Raw genomic sequence first — 23,295 nt, 5'->3', positions numbered from 1 at the left:
TTAAAGCCTCCATTAAGTCTGTTTACAATTCATTACCGGTACATTTATGAAGGCAGCTCACATGAATTGCAAACAAAACCTTCAGGCTTCATGTTATTTACCAAAGAATTCAGCACAGCAAGAAAGGAAAACCAGTATACAAATTTACAGACTAATTTGCAAATTGACCGGTTCCTGTGATCCAAACTGTTTCAACCTTTCAAGGTGCTTGCTGTCCCTCATGTTCCATATCATTGTGACCGTCCCTTTTACCCACAGAGGATCCACGGGTCTTTGGGAAGACTCAAACAATGTGAGGCCATGTGAAAAGTCACTGACTTCACCTTCAGTCCCGTAAATTGTTAATACTGGAGAGGTTATCTTAGAGACTTTGTCAATGTTTGGGAATGCATCCAAACAGTAGGTCTTCATGGTATCAGGAAAAGCGACTGGCATTGCGGAGGTCAAAGGGGAATGAAGAATTATGCAAGCACTCTTGCACCAAGCAGCAAGATCCACAGATAGTACTGTCTCTCTCTAATTCGGCCATTATAGAATCACATTTTCAGGGCGTTATCCATATCTTGTCCTAAGAGCAAGCCAAGCAGCTTCTATATCTGCACAGAGGTTCTTCTCTGTTGGTTTCTCAGACCTTGCGCCATCCCAGAATAATCCTACGAGAACATATGACTATTACTCCGTGATCCCAGTCCTATGTAAAGCTGCTCATCTGACCAAGATCAACGGCACTTTCATGTGAGAAGAATAAAGTGTACTTGACATTGGGTGAACAAGCATAAACATGCAGGAATTCTGCTGCCTTTACTGGTTCTAGTCAGTAAACTCTAATAGCATCTCTTTGTCTAGAAGAGTGCTCCCAGTCTGCTGGTTGTGATTGATGTAAAGTCCAGAGGCTTCCACATTCATCATACATCAGCATGTAAGTTGGATCAGGTGGCAAAAATGCTAACTTTGAAGCCATTTTCCCAGGGAAGGCAGACAGCAAAAGAGGACACATAGTTCACTAAAGGGGAGATTACTCTTCTGCACCTGAGGTGTCAGGAAGAAAGAGCTGGAAGGGAGCCCCTGCCCACACACTGTCCTCCACAAGGTGTGAACCACCTGTACCTTCTGCCACCTCCCCTTCTGGCACTACAGAAGCCCCCCAAGACGCAACCAGGTCTTTCTTCACCCTTACTGTCCTTTCTCTGCTTCTCCTCAGTCTCTACCACAGGGCCAGTCTTCCTGGCGGGAGGAAGGAGGACAGGGAACCGAGGGGGCGAGCAGAACCCTCGCTAAGGAAGGAGTTGGTCACCGAATTAAATATTTTTTAAATAGTTCACTTGGGATTTCTTTGGGCCCATTGGTTAAGAGTGTGTTTAATTTCCTCCACTTTGTCAATTTTCCAGTTTTCCTTTTGGTTTTGATTTCTAACTGTATCCCATTGTGGTAGGAAAAGAGAGTTTGTCTGATATCTCCTTTTTAATACTGTGGAGTCTTAGTTTGTGGTCTAACATATGGTGTACCCTGGACAACGTCCCATGTGCGCTGGAGAAGAACGTGTATTCTGTTATTCGTGGGTGGAGTGCTGGGTACGAGTGTGTCAGATCTAGCTGGTTTATGTTGCTCCAGATCTGTGTTTCTTTACTTTTCTTCTGCGGGGTGCTCTATCCAGCTTTGAGAATGGGAGAGTGAATTCTCCAGCTACTATTGCTGATCCCTACTTCTCCCTTCTATCAAGTTTTGCTCACACAGTTTGTTGATCTGTTATTAAATTCTAGAACTTTATCATTGTTACATCTTCCTGCTATATTGAAACTTTTATTAATATCTACTATTCTTTTTTGTCTCTTCTAAATTTCTTTGATTTAAAGTCTATTTGGTCTGATATCAGAAGAAATACTCCAGTTCTCTCTTGGTTACTGTGGGCAGGGGATACCTTTTCCTTCTTTTCACTGTCAAACTATTTGTGTTTTTGGATAAAGTGAGTCTCTTTTAGACAACATAGAGTTAGATCATCTTTCTGTCACCATTCTGCCAAGCGTCTAGTTTTGATTGGAGCATTTAATTCATTTAGATTCAAAGTAATTGCTGATAAGGAGGGACATGTCTCTGATATTTGGCTATTTTCTACATGCCTTATAATTATGTTGTTCCTCGTTTCTGGATTTGTTGCTTTAGTATTTGTTTAGTTTCGTTTTTTGGTGAAATGGTTTAATTCCTTCTTATTTCCTTTTACATATATTACTCTATAGACATTTTCTTTGTGTTTACCATGGGGATCACATCACACATCCTAAAAGTATAGCCCTCTAATGTGTATTTCTACAAGCTTATCTTCAATAACAGACCAAAAGTCTCATTTTATGCAGCTCCATCTGATCCTCTTGCAGTAATTGATGTCAGAAAATTACATCTTTATACACTGTCCCAAAACAGACTAATAATTGTTTTCGTGTATTTGTTAAATCAAGTCAAAAACAAAAAGTGGAGTTACAATTCAAAAGTATGATAATAGTGGCTTTTTCTTTAATGTATCAGTCATTTAAATCATGTAGACAACAAACACTAGGGTTACAAACCAAAGTCACACTAATACTACGTTTATAATTGCCCATTTATTTACCTTCACTGAGATTTGTATTTCTTCACACAGCTTCAGTGACTGTCCAGTGTCCTTTCATCCTGAAGGATTCCCTTTGCAGACCTTGCAGGGCAACTATGGTGGAAATGAATTCTGTCAGCCTTTGTTGACCAGCGAATGTCATCATTTCTCGCTCACTTTGAAGATGCATTTTGCAGATATAAGATTCTTAATTGAATGTTTTTCTTTCAGCACATGGCGTATCAGCCCATTGCCTTCTGGTCTCTAGGGTTTCTGATGACAAACCTGCCATTTTTTAAAGGAATGCTTGTATGCAATGAGTCCCTTTTCTCTTAGTGCTTTCAAGACTCTTTCTTTGCCTTTGGTTTTCAACAGTTTCATTATAATGTGTCTTGGTGTGGATGTCTTTGCGTTCATCTTAAATGGAATTTGCTGTTTTTCCTGGATGTTTATATTTACATCTTTCATCAATTTGGATCAAGTTTTCAGCCATTATTTCTTCAAATAATCTCTCTTACTTTATTCTCTGTCTTCTGTCTGGGATTCCCACAATGCATATGTGGGTCCCCTTTCTGGTGTCTCAGTGCTCCCCTAGGCTCTGTTCACTTGTCTTTAGTGTTTTTCATTTGATTCCTCAGATGTGATCATTTCAATTGTCCTATGTTCATGCTCAGTGATTCTTTGTTCTGATTACTGTAATCTGCTCTTGAAACCTCTCGTAAATTTTTCATTACAGTTATTGTACATATCAGCACTGGACTTTCAGTTTCTTTTCGTGCTTTGTATCCCTTTGTTGATATTTTATTTTATGCTTAGCTCAATGTCTTGATTTTTTGATTTCCTTTAATTCTTTGAGCATCTTACAGACAGTTGGTTTAAAGTACTTGTCTATGGACACCTGGGTGGCTCAGTCGATTAAGCATCTGACTTCAGCTCAGGTCATGATCTCATGGTATGTGGGTTCGAGCCCCATGTCAGGCTCTGTGCTGACAGCTCAGAGCCCTGAGTTTGCTTCGGATCTGTATCTCCCTCTCTCTCTGCCTCTCCCTGCTCACACTCTGTTTCTCTCTGTTTGTCTCTCTCTCTCTCTCTCAAAAAAAAATAAACTTTAAAAACAATTTTTAAAAATAAATAAAGTACTTCTAGTAAGTCCACATTCTGATCTTTCACAAGGATGTTTTCTAGGTTTTCTTTGTTTGTTTCAATGAATCATATTTTCCTGTTTCGTTGTATACTTTGTGCTTTGTTGTTGTTGAAAACTGGTCATCTCAATCTTATAATGTGGTAACTCTGAAAACCAGATTCTTCCCATTAGCCGGTTTGTTTTTGTTTTGATTTTTGATCATTGTAGTCTGTGTGCCAGAAATCAGCCTGAGGTTCACATTTCAGCTCTTCCAAAGTCATTTTTCAGCCATGCTTTCCCCTGAGCATGTGTGCATGGTAACTTTCTACATTCTGCCCACCCTTCCACCAGTGTTGTTCAGTGAGAAACTGAGAGCAGAGTGACAATGCCTCAGTGTGGCCACAGTGCTGAAGACAGAAGCCCCAAGCTCCCCTTTTACCTGCTTAGCCAGGACCTCCCCAAGGTCTCCCTCAGCTACTGCATAAGGATAAGGCTCTACATACAGGGGCAGACCCCTTTGGGTCATGTTTGGCTTATAAAGTGTTTCCCCAAATCAACACTGACACTGATGTTTCCTCCCCATTGAATAGCCAGGGACTCAGGCCTTACAGAAGAAAAAGGTCTCTAGGCCATTAAGGTTGATTCCTAGATCTGTAGCCAGACCCACAAACATGCTGGATGCTCCAGTACACATGCTGGCACTTTCCACAGAGGACCTTGGACCTAGGAGTCCCTGTCACTTGGTCTTGCTGCTGCCTCTGATGCTGGAGGCTGGGATACTGGCTCTTTCCTTTAGTGCTGTAAATGCCACGATCTTCTCTCCTGACCACTTCAGGTTGCACCGTCTGTTACCCATAACACTTGAGTCAGGACCTCTGGTACCCAAGCTCAAATCTCATTTCTACCCTGATGGCTAACCAAGAAATTTGAGGTCAGTCAGTCAGGAGCTCCCAAGGACCTTAATCCCTGTAGCTGTGCTAATGACCTACAACAGGAAAAGCCTCTTCCTGAGTCCCAGACATCTTAAAGGCGTCTGGTGGTTAAGCGCTGCCTGTCTACAGTTCCCAATTGATTGAAACGTGAGTGCAGGAGACACTGTGCATAGCCCCGGTTGCTTTCTCAGGCAACCAAGACCAACAGGCAGGCACTAAACTCACATAGGAACACATAGGAACACATAGATGCAGCCACATGTGTACAGGACCCACCACACCAAACACCCATGAACTTTCCTCTTTCCAGCCTCAAAGTAAATGTTAAGGAATTCTGGTCGCAGCCTTCCTTCCTTCCTTCCTTCCTTCCTTCCTTCCTTCCCTCCTATTTCCAAGTATATTAAGTGAATGCCTCTGTGCCAATCTCTGTGTTAGGCCCTGTACTCATTTAATGAAACAGACAGAACATACATTCTCCTAATGCTGACTACCTGATAGGAAAGACAGACAATAAATAAAACATACTAATAGCAAGCAGTACATTGTATGGTACATATTCCTGTGACCTGTTGCTAGGTAACCAAAAACCTACAAATAAAACAACCACTTCTTAGGGGCACCTGAGTGGCTCAGGTGGTTGAGCGTCAGGCTCTTGATTTCAGCTCAGGTCATGACCCAGGGTTGTGGGATGGAGCCCCCCATCAGACTCCCTGCTGAGCATGGAGCCTGCTTAAGATTCTCTCCCTCTCTTCCTCTACCTCTCTCCCCTCTGCGTGCTCTCTCTCTCTCTCTCTCTCTCCCTCTCTCAAATTAAAAAAAAACCCAACAACCACCTTTTAATTCTCTCTCATTCTGTAGGTCGGATCAGCTCGGTGGGCAGCTCTTTTGCTTCATGTGACATGAGCTGGGGCTGCCTTCATCTGGAGATCTGAATGGTCCAGAAAATACCAAAAGGCCTCCTCACAGAGCTGCAGGTGGTGCTGGCTCTCAGTGGAGAGTACAGTGAGGCTGTTAAATGCCCTGTGCTGCCATCTAGTGTTGATCCAGGTCTTGAAGGTCACAAGCTCTGGGGGAAAAGAGAAGCCAGTAGAAAGAAGCCCAACTGGTGCAGAATGTTGCTTTGTGAGACTCAGGACTTCTCTTCAGATGCTGCAATCTCGGCTTGGCCTTTCTGTGAAGGAGGATAAAACCCTCATTTTTTTTATACAATATTTTTTCCTTTTTCTTTAATTCTCTTTATTAATTTATTTAAGAGACAGAGGGAGACAGAGGATCTGAAGTGAGCTCTGGGGTGACAGCAGACAGCTTGACTCGGGGCTTGACCCACGAACCATGAGATCATGACCTGAACCGAGGTGGGATACTTAACCCACTGAGCCACCCAAGTGGCCCAGTACCCTCACTTTTTTTCCTCTCTCACCCTTTTTCCAGCCCTTGCTAGTCTCCCCCCATGATCCCTCAGCATCCCTCTGCTTCCACCAACCACCAGACAGGAGCAGGAAAGGGCCTCAGGATCAAGGACAACACCCTGGAGCAGAAATTCAATGTCTTCCTTCTTCTCAAGCCTCGACCCATCCCCCAGCAGAGTACAGACCCTCTCTGAAAGACATGTCCCTGTTGCTTGTTGTTCCAGATCAGGCAATGGTCACAAACACAGCTCCTTCTCCCTAGCTGTCCGGCTCCCCACCCGCATAAGCACCTGCGCACAAGTGTCTGCTTTCTGACCCCTATGCCACAGGCACTGACTCCACCTGCAGCTCAGCTTCCCCCCTCCTGTAGCACTGAGCCAGCAGCTCCTAACTGGAAGGCACATCAGAAAGCCCAGGTGACCAGCAGGTCCCATCTAGAAGAAGTGGGCTGCGGCGGGGTCTGCACTTGACCTGACTCAGGAGCACTCCACCTTCATAGAGGCCTGACCTTGCCCTCCAACCTCACCCCTGGTCCAGGCTTGCAGACTGCACTTGGCCTTCCCTCCTCCTTCCTGGCCCACACGCACCTGGAATCAGAGCTTGTCCCCAAGTGCTGCTTGTCTGAGGCTGCCAGGGCCTTCCTGCCCTGATCTTAGCAGGGACTGGACCAGGCAAGGCAGGCAATGCTGTAGCAAGGTTCTCTTGAGGTGTAGGAGTTATTAAGACTTCCTAGGTGAGGCTGTCTGTCCACTCTCTGCACCCTGAGATGCCACTGCACCACCTCCCCCCACCGCCCACATGGAACCCTCCCAGACAGGGCCTCCCTTTGAATTTTTGTTCCACTTTATATGCCTAGGAAGCTCACTGCTCAAGGGAATTCTTCTTATTAAGGTAAATTAGTGGAAATCACTTGTTTGGACACCAACATTTAAAGTAGGCATTTGAGAAATTAACGCATGACTTTCATGCTCTTTCTCCAGCAAATGCACCAGTGACATATGAGGCAACCATTTTGATCCCAAGGAACTAGAACTGATGTTCCCTCTGGGAGGACCACCCCAGGAGACAGCGGGAACAACCGCAGACCTGCATGGCCCTTACTCTGGTTGTGACATGGTCAGAGCGCCTCAATGTGGGGCAGGGTGAATATCCCAGGCTGCCCCAGACCAAGGACCAACATATAAACAGATTAGGTTCAAGAGGGAGAAAGCAGCCGGCCTCCGTGATGGTCACACAGAGGTGGTAGAATCAACAGAAAATCCCCAGGCCCTGCCTTCCCCAACCTTTCCTTGCTTCATGGGTCCACTTGTTCTTTGCCCAAACGCAAAACCTGTTTCCTTATTTCCCTCCCCTCAAGCAGCCTGATTACAGGGAAATCACGTTGACCATCCCTTCCTCTAAATCTACAGGGCAGTGGCCACCCTGAGGAAGGGAGCTGGATCAAAGAGGCAAAGTGAGGCCACAGGGCACAGTCCACATGCTCTGCTCTAAATGGTCTTTTGGGCTGTGCCCTGAGAGACTGGGCAAGGCAAATCTGGGAGGTAGGATCGAACCAGTGGGCACAGCTGCCCTGAGAATGACCTGTCCCCTCTGCCCAAAAGGTCAAGAGGGATCCACATCTCCTTTTGCATATGATCCACAAAGAAACTCTAGGAAGCATAGGGGCAGGTAGAGGGAGCCAGGAAAGAGTACAGGTGGGAGTGACTCAGAGGAACAATTCAGGACACAGGTCCTGGAGGAACAGTTTCAGGGGCTGCAGAGTGGACAGAGGTGACCATCTGTGCTTAGGACGCATCAATCTGCTATAAGTGGATCCTCCCAGTGGAACATCATAGGCAGGGCTCTGGCACCACAGACTGACCCCTAGGTGTGGTCTTGTGGGTCTTTTTCTTGGATTCCTCATGATGGCTGGAGAGATTGGGGAAAGAGTGCACATAGGAAGGAAATAGGGTCATCAACTCTTGTCTGGATTCCTCCCCAGTGTTGAATCCCTCCCCGCTAGCTCTCTGACCCTTTCTTGCTTGTGCCCCTCTGATCCCATGATCTCCTGGGCCCTCTGCAGTCAGGACATAATTGCCACGCATCACCCCGGGGTGAACCCTGCTGAGTCTGAGAGTAGAGAGAGGTAGAGTCAAGTGCTGAGCAAGGAGCACAGCCCTCGCTGCCCAATCCTCAGCCAGAGCCAGAAGTGGCCATGCTCCACACTCAAGGCCCCGGTGACCGTGGCTGTGAGCAGGGCTAAGGGTGTGGATGCAGATGTGGTTCACAGGCCACCTCAGCACTCACACTTTCCACTCCTGTTACAGGAGCTTGTCGTCCCCTCCGATCTGTGCGGATGCAGATGAAGGATCCCACATCCCAGGAAAGCCCCTCCCATCCCACCATCTGCCCAGACTCTCACCTGGGCTTCTCTCAGCTGCTGGTGATTTCTTCTTATATGAAAGGACACACACAATAATGGCAATAACAAAAGCAATAGAAGCAACCATAGCACCCCAATGGTTGGTCACCCATTTTGGTGCACCAGGGCATTTCTTGGAAAAAGGCCTTATATTAACCTGGGATCCCTAATTTCCTCTCCCCACCCTGGCTCTTGACCTGATCAGGGCCAGAGCCTCCTCCACGATTACTGCAGTCTCACCTGAGGTTACATGGTGTGCAATGTGGTTCCAGGGGCTTCCATGTAGCAAGAGAACCTCTGCTCCTCTCCCTGGGAAATCCTTATGACCACACACATCCAGTAGGTCCCCTTCCCAACAGGAAGGACTCCCTAAACTGCTGGGCATCCTGGCTCACAGGATCCTCATCCTGAAGCAGATCAGGAAGATATTCCCAGGAGGGAAACTGAAAGCCCAGCATGTCACGGTGACCATGCCCTCCAGGGCCTGGCTGCAGGTAACCTTCACTGCTGGGGACACTGGAGAAGAAAGCACAAGCCAGCCATGCACATGGCAGAGCACTGCTGCCCTCTAAGTGAGACAAAGAGGACAGGTTTGCTTCTCTCATCTTTCCAGCTCTGGCTGAAGCCGTCATTGACCCCAGACCTTCTCCAAGTCTTTTCTGCACCCTACAACCCAATTCCTGAGCTGGCAGGAGGATGCACCTGGGATCCAGGTCTCACTCTCCCGGATCCTCATTTTGAGGCTGAAGAGGGGATATGGGGGGTGGGCTCCTGGGCTGAGGGGACTATAAGGGAACTCTCTGTGACAGGGTGGATGGGGCTTCCTCTCCTGCCTGACACCTACCTTCATGGTTCAGTTTTCTGTCAGAGGGTCCATGGCCTTCCTGGACTATTGACACTGGGAGGTGCATTTCCATCCCCACCTGCTTGGTGTCTCCATCCAGAGGCTGTAACAGCACAGGTGGGTCACAGTACCAGGGGCCAACAGAACATATATGCATCCCATAGGGCAGGGAGGGTTTCCTGGGATAGTGTGGTTGGGGGGAGGTCAATGGGTCTGGGGGAGGGGAAAGCCCCGCACCAGGGTTGAACCTGTTCTGCCCAGTTGTCCATCCAGGATTCCAGATATTTCTGCAGGCTTCCACCAAGCTCTCCCTGCACATAGGCTGAGGCAGCCTGGTTTGAAAGCCATCTGCATCGTGATTTCCTTCGCCAAGGTCTGTGGCGAGGACCAGGGAACTGGCCATCCATGGGTCTTTGGGTCATAGGGGAGGAAAGAGCTCCCATCACAGTGCAAATGACATTCGCTGGTCAACAAAGGCTGACAGAATTCATTTCCACCATAGTTGCCCTGCAAGGTCTGCAAAGGGAATCCTTCAGGATGAAAGGACACTGGACAGTCACTGAAGCTGTGTGAAGAAATACAAATCTCAGTGAAGGTAAATAAATGGGCAATTATAAACGTAGTATTAGTGTGACTTTGGTTTGTAACCCTAGTGTTTGTTGTCTACATGATTTAAATGACTGATACATTAAAGAAAAAGCCACTATTATCATACTTTTGAATTGTAACTCCACTTTTTGTTTTTGACTTGATTTAACAAATACACGAAAACAATTATTAGTCTGTTTTGGGACAGTGTATAAAGATGTAATTTTCTGACATCAATTACTGCAAGAGGATCAGATGGAGCTGCATAAAATGAGACTTTTGGTCTGTTATTGAAGATAAGCTTGTAGAAATACACATTAGAGGGCTATACTTTTAGGATGTGTGATGTGATCCCCATGGTAAACACAAAGAAAATGTCTATAGAGTAATATATGTAAAAGGAAATAAGAAGGAATTAAACCATTTCACCAAAAAACGAAACTAAACAAATACTAAAGCAACAAATCCAGAAACGAGGAACAACATAATTATAAGGCATGTAGAAAATAGCCAAATATCAGAGACATGTCCCTCCTTATCAGCAATTACTTTGAATCTAAATGAATTAAATGCTCCAATCAAAACTAGACGCTTGGCAGAATGGTGACAGAAAGATGATCTAACTCTATGTTGTCTAAAAGAGACTCACTTTATCCAAAAACACAAATAGTTTGACAGTGAAAAGAAGGAAAAGGTATCCCCTGCCCACAGTAACCAAGAGAGAACTGGAGTATTTCTTCTGATATCAGACCAAATAGACTTTAAATCAAAGAAATTTAGAAGAGACAAAAAAGAATAGTAGATATTAATAAAAGTTTCAATATAGCAGGAAGATGTAACAATGATAAAGTTCTAGAATTTAATAACAGATCAACAAACTGTGTGAGCAAAACTTGATAGAAGGGAGAAGTAGGGATCAGCAATAGTAGCTGGAGAATTCACTCTCCCATTCTCAAAGCTGGATAGAGCACCCCGCAGAAGAAAAGTAAAGAAACACAGATCTGGAGCAACATAAACCAGCTAGATCTGACACACTCGTACCCAGCACTCCACCCACGAATAACAGAATACACGTTCTTCTCCAGCGCACATGGGACGTTGTCCAGGGTACACCATATGTTAGACCACAAACTAAGACTCCACAGTATTAAAAAGGAGATATCAGACAAACTCTCTTTTCCTACCACAATGGGATACAGTTAGAAATCAAAACCAAAAGGAAAACTGGAAAATTGACAAAGTGGAGGAAATTAAACACACTCTTAACCAATGGGCCCAAAGAAATCCCAAGTGAACTATTTAAAAAATATTTAATTCGGTGACCAACTCCTTCCTTAGCGAGGGTTCTGCTCGCCCCCTCGGTTCCCTGTCCTCCTTCCTCCCGCCAGGAAGACTGGCCCTGTGGTAGAGACTGAGGAGAAGCAGAGAAAGGACAGTAAGGGTGAAGAAAGACCTGGTTGCGTCTTGGGGGGCTTCTGTAGTGCCAGAAGGGGAGGTGGCAGAAGGTACAGGTGGTTCACACCTTGTGGAGGACAGTGTGTGGGCAGGGGCTCCCTTCCAGCTCTTTCTTCCTGACACCTCAGGTGCAGAAGAGTAATCTCCCCTTTAGTGAACTATGTGTCCTCTTTTGCTGTCTGCCTTCCCTGGGAAAATGGCTTCAAAGTTAGCATTTTTGCCACCTGATCCAACTTACATGCTGATGTATGATGAATGTGGAAGCCTCTGGACTTTACATCAATCACAACCAGCAGACTGGGAGCACTCTTCTAGACAAAGAGATGCTATTAGAGTTTACTGACTAGAACCAGTAAAGGCAGCAGAATTCCTGCATGTTTATGCTTGTTCACCCAATGTCAAGTACACTTTATTCTTCTCACATGAAAGTGCCGTTGATCTTGGTCAGATGAGCAGCTTTACATAGGACTGGGATCACGGAGTAATAGTCATATGTTCTCGTAGGATTATTCTGGGATGGCGCAAGGTCTGAGAAACCAACAGAGAAGAACCTCTGTGCAGATATAGAAGCTGCTTGGCTTGCTCTTAGGACAAGATATGGATAACGCCCTGAAAATGTGATTCTATAATGGCCGAATTAGAGAGAGACAGTACTATCTGTGGATCTTGCTGCTTGGTGCAAGAGTGCTTGCATAATTCTTCATTCCCCTTTGACCTCCGCAATGCCAGTCGCTTTTCCTGATACCATGAAGACCTACTGTTTGGATGCATTCCCAAACATTGACAAAGTCTCTAAGATAACCTCTCCAGTATTAACAATTTACGGGACTGAAGGTGAAGTCAGTGACTTTTCACATGGCCTCACATTGTTTGAGTCTTCCCAAAGACCCGTGGATCCTCTGTGGGTAAAAGGGACGGTCACAATGATATGGAACATGAGGGACAGCAAGCACCTTGAAAGGTTGAAACAGTTTGGATCACAGGAACCGGTCAATTTGCAAATTAGTCTGTAAATTTGTATACTGGTTTTCCTTTCTTGCTGTGCTGAATTCTTTGGTAAATAACATGAAGCCTGAAGGTTTTGTTTGCAATTCATGTGAGCTGCCTTCATAAATGTACCGGTAATGAATTGTAAACAGACTTAATGGAGGCTTTAATTACCAGAACTGGAAACTGGAAATAACAGTACCATGCAATCAGGTTGCGTAATTTGTATTTTTTCTGTGAATTTTTTTAAACATTAAAATAAGTACTGTGTAAGATTTTAATTCTATAAAACTGTAAAATTTTTACCAGCTGTAAAATTATTACCAGCTATTTTTGCATAGCAGAAACAAATTTATAAATATTTTTAAAACATCTCAGGGCACTGGGTGGCTCAATCAGTGAAGCATCCGACTTGATTTCAGCTCAGGTCATGATTTGTTTTGTGAATCCTAGCTCCACATCAGGCTCTGTGCTGACAGTGCAGAGCCTGCTTGTGATTCTCTCTTTCCCTCTCTCTCTGCCCCTCCCCTGCTCTCTCTCTCTCTTTCTCTCTCTCTCAAAAGAAATAAACTTAAAAAATATTTTGAAAACATCTCAATGTCCTAAGTCATCATCACCAGGTATACAAACATAATATTTAGTCAATAAAAAGGTGTATATCTAAAACAATTCAAGAACTCATAATAAGATTAACTGTGGTAAATGTGCAAGTTCATTATAGATACAGGCTTACACCCTGTTGTATACAGAAGAGGCTTAAATGATTATCTTATTGGAAAATACATTGAGTTTTCTGATTCCCTGGTTATCATACATTGTCTCCTTTAAAAATAATGTCAAGTATTAATTTTTATGCCATCTATTAATTTACCAACTAGTTACCTTGTAAATGAGAAGTCATGATAGTACTGAATTTCAGCTAGTTAGGATTTACAGGTTTGGCCCTGTGAGACAACCACTTAAAATTCCCATTGTTGTCATTTAAATGGCATTTAGAACTCCAAGAATAATTCTGTATGCAATGTTCTTTCAAATTTTGACAAATCGCATAGAATTGAAGTACTCCTCATTATAAGAACACCTGAGAGTCCATTAGATGTTCTTCAAGACCACAAACAGGCTGGCTATTTGGCTGTTGAAATTTTGACCTATTTTTAGTAAGACCTATTGGTTTAGAATACTAACTGAGAATTTCATGGGTTCCCTCCTGGATGCAGGAGATAAGAGAACATTTCACTCATAACATTTGTATTATGCAATGCAAACAAAATTAAATTGTTTTTCCTTGAATGAATCCTGCCTGAATAAAACAATGAAAGAAAAAGAAAAAGAGGGGTGCCTGGGTGGCTCAGTTGGTTGAGCATCTGATTTCTGATTGCAGCTCAGGTCATGAACTCCTGGTCATGAGATTGAGCCCTGCTTTTGGGCTCCATGCTGAAGGTGGTGCCTGCTCAAGTTTCTCTCTGCCCACTTCCCCACTCACCCACCCACGCTATAAATAAATAACTAAATAAATAACCAAATAAATAGCTTTAAAGAATTACGAAAAGAAAAAGAACAGTATGTAGTCTAATTTATAAATGAATGAATATTGAAATAATACACACTGGATATATTTTAAAGCCTTTTTTCTTGCTTGTTCTCCAGTTACATCTAAGACTATAGTGCATGATTCTCTTCAAAGTATATCAAGTATTGTGAATACTTTGGTCCAGGTGTGTCAAATTAACAGTAAAATAACAAGTATACCACCAAAAAAAAAAATCATTGGAAAATATTTAGAGACACCTGAAAACAAAACTCCATATATCCAAACTTATAGAATACAGGGAAAACAAGGCTAATGGGAAAATTTATAGCTGAAAATGTTTATATCAAAAAAGATCTCAAATCAACAACCAAACTCTACAACTTAAGAACTAGTAAAAAGAACAACAAAGTAAACACAAGGCTAGCCGAAGAAAGTTAGGAATCAGTATTCTATCAGAGATAAATAATAGGAGTAGAAAAGTAATCTTCCAGGAATTGGAATAGGAATAGCAGAGACAATAGAGAGAATAGAATAGAATAGAAGAGAGATAAATAATAGGAGTAGAAAAGGGAATAGAAAAGTAATCTGGAAAATCAATGAAACCAAAAACTGGTTCTTTGCAAAGATCAATAACATTGACAAAGCTTTACCTAGATTGACTAATGACATAAAGAGAGAAAACACACTACTAAAATCAGAAAGGAAAGTGTAGATACTATTACCTATTCTACAGAAATAAAAAGGATTATAAGACAGTACTGTAAACAACTGTATGCAAACAAATTGGAAAACCTAGATGAAATGAATAGATTCCCTGAAACTAAAACCTACCAAGACACAATTATAAGAAAATAGAATATCTGAATAGACCTATAACCAGAAAGGGTACACCTGACAAAGAAAAGCCTTGGACCTCATGGCTTTACTGGTGAGATTTACCACACATTTACAGAACTAACACCAACACTTTTCAAACTCTTCCCAAAAATCTGAAGCAAAGGGAAACTCTTCTGAAGTCATTCTATAAAGCTAGTATGGCCTTGATACCAAAGCCAGACAAAGATACTACAAGGAAGCTACTGATCAATATCCCTGATGAATATTGGTGCAAAACTCAACAAAATACTAGCGAATTGAATTCAGAAGCATATTAAAATGTTTATACACCAAGACCAAGTGGGATTTATTCGTGGAATGCAAGGATGTATCAACACAGGAAATCAATCAAGGTGATACATCACATTAAAAAAATTAAGGTGAAAAAAACCACATGGTCATCTCAATGCTCAATGCAGAAAAAGAAAAAATTCAACATCCTTTCCTTATAAAAGCATTTATTCAACAAGGAAGAAAAGGAAATTATCCCAAAATAATAAAATCCAATGATGAATACCCCACAGTGAACATCAATGTTGAAAGCCTAAAAACTTTCCCTCTAAGATTAGGAATAAGGCAAGGATGTCTGCTCTCATCATTTTTGTTCAACATAGTATTGGAAGCTATAGCCAGAGTAGTTAGCCAATAAAAAGATGTAAAAGGTATCCAGACTGGAAAGGAAGGAATGAATTGATTCCTGTTTCATTACATAAACTTCTCTGTAGAAACTCCAGAAAAAATCCAACCAAAAAAAAAGAAAAGAAAAGAAAAGAAAAGAAAATGGTAAAATTAATAAATGAATTCAGCGAAGTTGCAGGATACAAAATCACATGAAAAAATCATGTGCATTTTTATTCAGTCACAATGAACAGTTCAAAAGGACATTAAGAAAACTTCTATTTACAATAGCATGAATAAAACTGTGGGAGCTGACCTCACGAAGGAGGCAAAAACTTGTACAGGGAAAACTAAGAAAATTGCTGAAAGAAATTCACGAAGACATTAAGAAAAGGGAAGACTTTTCTATGTTGAAAGACTTAACATTTTTGATTTGTTAATATTACCCAAAGCAATCAACAGATTCAATGCAATCCTTATCAGAATCCACATGATATATTTTGCAGAAATAGAAAAATTCATTCTAAAAATCATATGAAATTTTATTTGGGGTCAAGAGACCCCAAAAGCCAAAACATTCATGAAAAAGAACAAAGTTGAAGGCCTAACTTTGAATTTCCTAATTTTGAAACTTACATAAAGCTACAGAAATCAAAGCATTGTGGTAGTGGCATAAAAATAGATATACAGACTTAAGCAGAAACAGAGTCCAGAAAATCACCTTTGGATGTATGGTCAAGTGATTATTGCCAAGGGTGCCAAGACCATTTATTGTGAAAAGACAGTCGTTTCAACAAATGATACTGGGAAAACTGGATATCCACATGCAAAAGAATACAGTCGACCCATACCTAAGACCGCACTCAAATTACTCTAAAAATGGATGAAAAACCTAATCCTAAGGGCAAAAACTATAAAAATCTTAGAAGAAAAACTTAGGTCAAAGCTTCACAACATTAGATTTGACAGTGATTTCTTGAATGTGACATGAAAGTCATAGGCAACAAAAGAAAAAATAGTCAAATGGGTCCTCATGAAAATTTAAAACTTCTGTGCATTGAAGAACAGTATCAAGAGAGGAAGAATGTAACCCATAGAATGGGAGAAAATAGTTCCAACTCACAAATCTGATAAGGGATTAATATTCAGAACACATAGACAGCTCCTGAGACGAAAAAAGACCAACAACCCAATTAAAAAGTGGGCTGGGGACTTGAACAGATATTTCTCCAAAGAAGATATATAATGGCCAACAAGCACGTGAGAAGATATGCAACATCAATAATCCTTGGGTAAATGCAAATCAAAACCACAGTGAGATACCCGTTCTTAGGGAAGAAGTGGTTTCTTCCAGCCTTCGTACAAGGGGACAAATGAGGGTCCATCGATACCACTTCACACCAAATAGAATGGCTACTCTTTTAAAAATAACAAAATAACAAGTGCCAGTGAACAGGAAAAGAAATTGGAACCCTTGTACACTGTTGGGAATGTAAAATGAGCAGCCACTATGGAAAATGGTATGAAGCTTCCTCAAAAAATTAAACATAGAATTATCGTATGATCCACCCACTCCATTTGTGAGTATATATCCAAAAGAATTGAAGGAAGAGACATGAACAGGTGTTTATAAGCCCATACTTATAAGCAGCATTATTTACAAGAGCCAAAAGAATTAAGCAACCCATTGTCCATCAATAGATGAAGGGATAAGCAAAATAAGGTGTATACGTACAATGGAATACAATACAGACTTACAAAGCAGGAACAACCTGACACACGCTACAACACAGATGAACCTTGAGAAGATTGTGCTAATTGAAATACACTAGCCACCAAAACACAAGTACTGTATGATTGCACTTACATATGGGATCTAGAATAGCCCAATCCATAGAGACAGGAACTAGAATGGCATTTTGCAGAGGATGTGACAAGGGGATAATGACGGAATTTTGTTGAATGGATAAAGAGTTTCAGTCTTGATTATATGAAAAGAGTTGAAGACAGATGGTGTTAACAGTAGTCTTGGAATATAAATGTACTTAATACACTGAACAGTACACCTAAAAATGGTTAAGATGGTAAATCTTACATTTTACGCTTTAAAATTATGGTAAATTTGGTCATTGATGCTAACTACCATCATTTTCTAAACATTAAAAATGAAGTAAATGAATCATTTTAGAGAAGCAGGGAGGGGTCATCTGATTAAGGTTTATGGATCTAGACGTCAGGGGCATGCAGGGATATTCCCTCCAAGGTAAGACACCAATTATTGCGAGTTGCATCTCTCACTGCAAAGAAGGAAGGACATGGCCCAGGGGACACGTGGGGTTCCAGCAACACACATTTCATCCCTAGGGGTTACGTTTGGCCCACGTCTGGATGACCTAGAGGGATGCTAGCTTTGAGTGGGACCAGAAGAGAAATATCCAGGCCATCCTACATTCAGATACCATCTATTGGACCTCTTGATGGTAGAAGGGTCAATGCTGGGAAAGGATGCAGTGTGGAGCTAAAGGAAAGCACTAGTAGGAGAACCACATGCTGGCACCTCAGGTATTGTAGTAAGGTCATGCCATCCACAAAGAGTAGTAGATTCCCTTTTAGAATAGAAGTGCCATGTGGTGTGTTTCAGGACCTGGTAAGACAGAATGCTTGTCCATGGGACACCAAGAAGGCACATGATTAAAAATGACCATATGCAGGGCTCCTGGTGGCTCAGTCTGTGAAGTGTCTAACTCTAGATTCCGGCTCAGGGCATGATCTCACAATTCATGAGATAGAGTTCTGGATTGGGTGCAGTGCTGAGCATGGAGGCTGCTTAGGATTCTCTCTCTCCCTCTCTCGGCACCTCCCCCCACTCATTCTCTCTCTCTCCACCCCCTCAAAAGAAATTAATAAACTTTTAAAAATGACCCTATGTGCTAGGTTCTGTGTAACACACTAAGTCATCAATTAGCCAGGTCCGCATCAGTCCATCCTAAATGGAAATGATCTCTCGGCACTGAAGCCTGAATCATTCACCAGCAAACACCCACCCACGAACAGGAAATGAAACACTGAGCTGATAAGTTGACTTCATCAAGCCTTTATCACTGGTCAGCCCAGGACTGGTGGAATGGGCGCATGAATGGAGTGACCACATGGCAGAGACAAAGCCACATATGGATCCAGCAGCCATGATTCCCATTTGGTCTACTGCTACCTCTGAATGTCCATCCTGTCAGAAACAGAGGCCAACACTGGGCCCTGCTATAACACCATCTCTTTAGGTGATTAACTGTCCATGAAGTGACAAGTTGACTGCATTGAGCCCCTTCCATCTTGGAAGGGCCAGAGACTCATCCTCATGGGACAGATACCTCTCCCATGTGTGCGCTCCTGTTTCCTGCCCACACAGCCAGTGCCACTATCTAGGGGCTATCAAAATGCATGATCCACAGGCTCAGAATTGCTCTCAACACGGTATGTAGCTGGGAGACCCCTCACAGTGAAGGAGGTGCAGGATGTACCGTGACTATGGGATCCACCTGTCATGTTACATTTCAGATGGTCCAGATTTAGTCAGCCACAGAGAATGGCCCTTCCAGGGCACAAGCTGTCAGCTTTGAGAAAATACTCCAAAGGGATGGGTGCCATTTTCCAGAAGACAATGTATTTATTGAATGAGATATCTCTATATAGTGCTGTGGTCTCATGAAGAAGAGTATGTGAGTCCAGGACCCAAGGGGTGGAAACAGGTATTGATCCACATACCGTTGCTTCCAATCAGCCACTGGAGAAATTTTGCTTCTTTTGTCTGCATTTCTCAACACGGCAGGTTGGAGGTCCTGGAATAAGGATGGACTGAACCTCATACACATTATGGCTGTCACCAGGGATGTTTGGACTCCCTGTGCCCAGGGCAGGAGTCCGCTCTTCTCCAGGCAGAAGTAATCCACCCTGATCCTCAGGAGGGGGTCGGGGTCCTCTTACACAACTGGGATAAGAGTAAATGTAGGGGGAACCCGGGTGAGACGTGGATGCCTGCTGGTTCTTCCTTGTCCCATTGTAACTATGAAGGGACAAGTGCAGGAACCCAGCCTGACAAGGTCTTCATTTCCAACGGCCCAGACCGCTCAGGTAGGAAGGTTGGGGTCACGCTCCCAGATAAGCCACAAGGGCCCCCACACCTGGGCTCTGCAATCCATGGCAGTATTTGTGCAGAGGCCCTACTTCCCATGGGCTGGGTCACACAGTAACAGGTCTGGGACATGAAGGCGGGCTGGTTTCTGGGCGGCATGGGGCTCTCTGACGGCTGACTGTAGCTGAGGACTCCTCTCCGGCCTTGCTCACCTTCACGTAGGTTGCCTGGTGGTCTGTGATAGTGCAACACACCTGTCTCCTCTGGACCATCATGTGGGGCTGGACTGGCATCTCCGTCTGCTGGCCCTTCCAGAATTTTTTGTCTCCCTCTCCTATGCTCTGACAGGTGTTTCCTCTGATAATATCATGGTGAATTTAACCCTGTCTTGTTTTGGAACCTGTTCCCCGGAGGACTAACAAAATCTTTCCATCTGTAAAGCAACCACCAACTACTTATTCCTTCTGTAAATTCCTCCTCTTTGTCCAGCTTCTCCCTTCAACCTCTGCTCCAGGGCATTTGTCTTATAGTATCTTGTGAGCAAAGAAGAGTTTGTTGTTTTAAGCCACTAACTGTGAGCGTCGTCTGTTACACAGTAATAGATTGCTAGTAAAGCTCTCTAAAACTTATTTTATTCTACATCTCTTTTATTTCCTTGCACTTGAGTTTTTCAATGTTTATTTTTATTTTTGAGAGAGAGAAAGAGAGTTAGACACAGAGGGTGTGCAGGGGAGGGGTAGAGAGAGGGAGACATAGAATCCGAAGCAGGCTACAGGCTCTGAGCTGTCAGCACAGAGCCTGACACGGAGCTCGAACCCATGAACCACGAGATCCTGACATGAGCCAAAGTCGGACTTTTAACCAACTGAGCCACCCAGGCACCCCTCCTTGCACTTTGAAAATGTTGTCTGTAGTCACTGCCTTCAATTCTGCTCCTTTATTTTCTTGCTCTTGTTTTCTATTGTGTTTTGTCTCTCCTTGCACCAGTCTGCTCCCCCTTTCCCTTCCTCTGTCTTTATTATGGATGATTCTAAACATATACGATAAAAAATTCCAAATGAATAAAACGATACTATATGGTGATGTGGAAACGAAGCATATCTGGACTTAGAGGTTGCAGGTATAGTAACAAGGTACATGGAATTCAAGTAAAGGAAATCAAGTTATTAATAGGGTCAGACCTGGGCAGTCCTGCAACCAGGCCGTGATGTTCACACTATTGCCTGCCCTTCAGGTGAAAGAGCTGCCTCTCAGTTTTCATTTTCAGAGCCATCGGAACAGCAACAGAAACACATGCACACGCCTGGTGAAAGGTTACACTGGTACAAACACTTTGGAAATCAAGCTGGCGTCGGCTGGTCTGGTTACAGCACATCCCGCCTGCAGTCTAGCAATCCTACTCCTGATCATACACTCAGGAGGATTTCCGGCCCATTAAAATGAAATACCAAAGTTCATGCCAAGGATACTCTGTAAGAACTATTTGCATTGGAAGAAAACCACAGCCAATTATTCTGAACCGTGTTACAGAGAGGATACAGAATATCATACACATTTGATCTTTTGGTCATTTGATCTTTTGCTCACTGGCACCTCATTAATTTCTGGCATACAATGTTGCATATGGTGTGCAGGCAATTCTATCTCGTGAAGGATTTGATGGGGCACATTAACCTCACATTCAACTGGTTCAATGTATTCACAGAATGAAAAAGTACATTGTTGCTCAATGCAAATTAAGCTGGAAATCATACAAAGGAATAACCACTGATGAAATTGCAGATTTGAATGGAATGACAACAAGCAGAATTGCCTAAAATATTTTAGGACAGAGTAACTGTGTTTTTTAAAATTTGTTGATGCCTGGGGAGCCTGGGTGGGCTCAGTTGGTAAGCGTCCGACTTCAGCTCAGGTCACGATCTCGTGGTCCGTGAGTTCGAGCCCCGCATCGGGGTCTGGGCTGATGGTTCAGAGCCTGGAGCCTGCTTCCGATTCTGTGTCTCCCTCTCTCTCTGCCCCTCCCCCATTCATGTGCTGTCTCTCTCTGTCTCAAAAATAAATTAAAAAAAAAAAGTTTAAAAAAATTAAAAAAATAAAATAATAAAATAAAATTTGTTGATGCCTAAATCTCTTTTACCAAATCTCATTGAAGACCATAGTGAGAGATGTTAAGTTTATATGAATGTTCAATAAATTTCTCATTATTACTTTCCAAAGACAAGTTTGAAGCATTCAATAAAAATAATGGGTGAAAGAAGCATTTGACTTACAAACCCGGGCAGATTCCAAGATGGTTGCCTTAACCAACCTCAGGTTGTTCATACTCTCCCAGTTGTTGGATCAAACAGTAATCCTGGTGCTGGTGTGAAGGGACTTTGCATGTGCAGTTAAGGGTCATATCAGCTGAATTAAAACAGGAGGGTTATCATGGGTAATCCTGACCTCATCAGGAGAGCCCTTAATAGGATCGGGTTCTTCCTGAGTGAAGGCCTGGCATAATGAACAGGACTCACCGTGAGAGAGGCCTTGACCATGGAAGGGGCCACCGGGCAAGCAGTGCTGGTGGCCACAGGAGCTGACAGCAGCATCCCACTGACATTGTGCAAGGAAGTGGACCCTTGCAGGGGGAGGACCACAGTCCTCCAGCTCCAGGAAATGGAATTCTGCCAACAGCTCTGTTCAAGCTTGGAGGGGATGTTGAGCGCTAGGTGCAAACACTGCCTGTGACACACCGGAGAGAACCCTCAGCATCACACTGGACTGCTGACCTGCAGAACTGGGACACATGGATGGCTGCTCTCGTAAGTCACTATGGTTGTGGGAATTTGTTCTGCGGCAATAGGAAACCACTGCACAGCCTCAGTGTACGTAGCGGTCTTGCCCCCGGAATGAAGTTATGAAACTTCATGTATACTAGTGGCATGAAAAAAATCTTTCCTCATTTTTGCTTATGTATTTTTCATTTTATGATTTTGTATCATGGAATTAAATTCTTTAATTTTTTTTTTTAATTTGTCTTTTATTTTTTGAGAGAGAGAGACAGACAGATCATGAGTGGGGGATGGACAGCGAGAGAGAGTAGTAGATACAGAATCTGAAGCAGGCTCCAGGCTCTGACCGTCAGCACAGAGCCTGACATGGGGCTCGAACTCATGAACTGTGAGATTATGACCCGAGTGGAAGTCGGACGCATAATGGACTGATGCCACCCAGGCACCCCTGGAATTAAATTCTAATAGCATATTTCATTCATTCATTCATTTAAAAACAATTAATTTAGTGTTTACCATTCACCAGGAATGGCTTTCTATGCCGGGGATACAGCTTTCACCAAAATAGCCCAAAGCCCCTGTGCTCATGGGTCCTACATTCTAGAGGCTTCCCAAGAGTGGGACGCGGTCACTGGAGCATTTTCAGTGAACACATGACACAACCTGACTCACATTAGCAGGGTCGCTGACTCCCGCAAGGAGAAGAGCCCCAGGTGGCAAGTGATGCAGGGCACCAGGGCCACAATCCAGGAGGGAGAGGATGGTGGAGACTTAGGGGAGGAGAGGGCCTGAGGGATGAGAGAGAGGGAGAGAAGGGCTGCAGGCACAGGGTGAGGAAAAGAAGCAGAGGGAAAGAATTCTAAACCAGTGGAATTCTCAGATTTAAATATGTTGTTATACAGATTTTTAATAAACCTCTATCTACAGGGCTTAGCAAGAAATTCTTTGCATCTACTGTTTACTGTACTCTGGGGGCTGCCTGAAAACCAATTACCTCCTTACATTAATCAGGGTGGAGAAAATGGTACCAATAACACTCCAATAAAA

At 43.2% G+C, this 23,295-nt stretch overlaps 2 protein-coding genes and 3 pseudogenes across 2 annotated transcripts in view; 2 read left to right on the top strand and 3 right to left on the bottom strand.

The window, feature by feature from the left end:
- LOC128777755 (class I histocompatibility antigen, Gogo-B*0103 alpha chain-like) overlaps positions 1-23,295 on the bottom strand; it is a 345,882-nt gene that overhangs the window by 245,263 nt on the left and 77,324 nt on the right. The window lies entirely within an intron of this gene.
- LOC109261320 (DLA class I histocompatibility antigen, A9/A9 alpha chain-like) overlaps positions 1-23,295 on the top strand; it is a 144,029-nt gene that overhangs the window by 89,235 nt on the left and 31,499 nt on the right. The gene's annotated exons all lie outside the window — the stretch shown is intronic.
- Positions 1-23,295, bottom strand: part of LOC109261985 (DLA class I histocompatibility antigen, A9/A9 alpha chain-like) — a 288,568-nt pseudogene that overhangs the window by 245,263 nt on the left and 20,010 nt on the right.
- Positions 145-4,233, bottom strand: LOC128777683 (alpha/beta hydrolase domain-containing protein 17B-like; annotated as a pseudogene).
- LOC109261352 (alpha/beta hydrolase domain-containing protein 17B-like) lies at positions 6,090-12,349 on the top strand (annotated as a pseudogene).

The sequence above is a fragment of the Panthera pardus genome, unplaced genomic scaffold (genome assembly GCF_024362965.1).
Source record: "Panthera pardus isolate Hobbes unplaced genomic scaffold, ASM2436296v1 HiC_scaffold_17, whole genome shotgun sequence".
In the NCBI taxonomy this organism is placed as follows: Eukaryota; Metazoa; Chordata; class Mammalia; order Carnivora; family Felidae; genus Panthera; species Panthera pardus.
This window is presented reverse-complemented; position numbering and strand designations above follow the sequence as displayed.